We start from the raw sequence: 857 nt of genomic DNA, 5'->3' as shown, positions 1-857 counted from the left end.
TCTTTGTTATCATCATCAGCAGACTGAGACAGAGGCAGAGGTAAGGGCGGAAAGTACGGATTCAAGGCTGCAAGTTGTCTGTCTGTAAAGAGGGAACTTGAGGTGGATGAGGGGGGGAAGGAGGGGTTTTGGATGGAGTGACGAGGGGGAAGGGGCTGAAGTGGAGGAGGACAGGGGAAGGGCTGGAGTTGGATGGAGTGACGAGGGAAGGGCTGGGAGTGGATGGAGTGACGAGGGGGAAGGGGGCTGGGAGTTGGATGGAGTGACGAGGGGGAAGGGGGCTGGGAGTTGGATGGAGTGACGAGGGGGAAGGGGGCTGGGAGTTGGATGAGGGAGGGAGAGGGAGAGGGGGTTGGATGAGGGAGGGAGAGGGATGGGAGGTGGTTAAAGGCCGGGGTGGTGTAGGGTGGATGGGGGATGGAGGGAAGTCTAGTAATAGTCTACGAGGAATATTTAGTGTAGTATCCTAATAGTAGTAGTCTTGGAGGACCCGCGCGGATGTGCCTTGGTGGAGAGCGTGGTGTGTTTATGAAGGATGTAGCACACGAGAGGAACAGGGGTGGAAGTGAGGTGCGAAAGAAGGGAAGGACAAACGAGGAAGAAAAAGGTGTCTTGGCTTTTATTTTTATCAGCCTTCGTCATGCAAGGACAAATTCGTATGGACTCTCCTTGGGATTTTATATTTATTTACAGACATCAACGTGTACATACAAATATCGCCCCGTATATAGCTACATCGTCAACCCTGGTAGGATACGGGTGAAAGTGTGGGCCTGGGAAAGAAAGATTTAATCGAACAATGGTTTTTGGCTATTTTCTGGTATAGCTTCTTAATCATTCTTTAATTAGACATTAGA

The sequence above is a fragment of the Penaeus monodon genome, chromosome 34, assembly GCF_015228065.2.
Source record: "Penaeus monodon isolate SGIC_2016 chromosome 34, NSTDA_Pmon_1, whole genome shotgun sequence".
Classification (NCBI taxonomy): Eukaryota; Metazoa; Arthropoda; class Malacostraca; order Decapoda; family Penaeidae; genus Penaeus; species Penaeus monodon.
Note: the sequence above shows the minus strand (reverse complement) of the source record.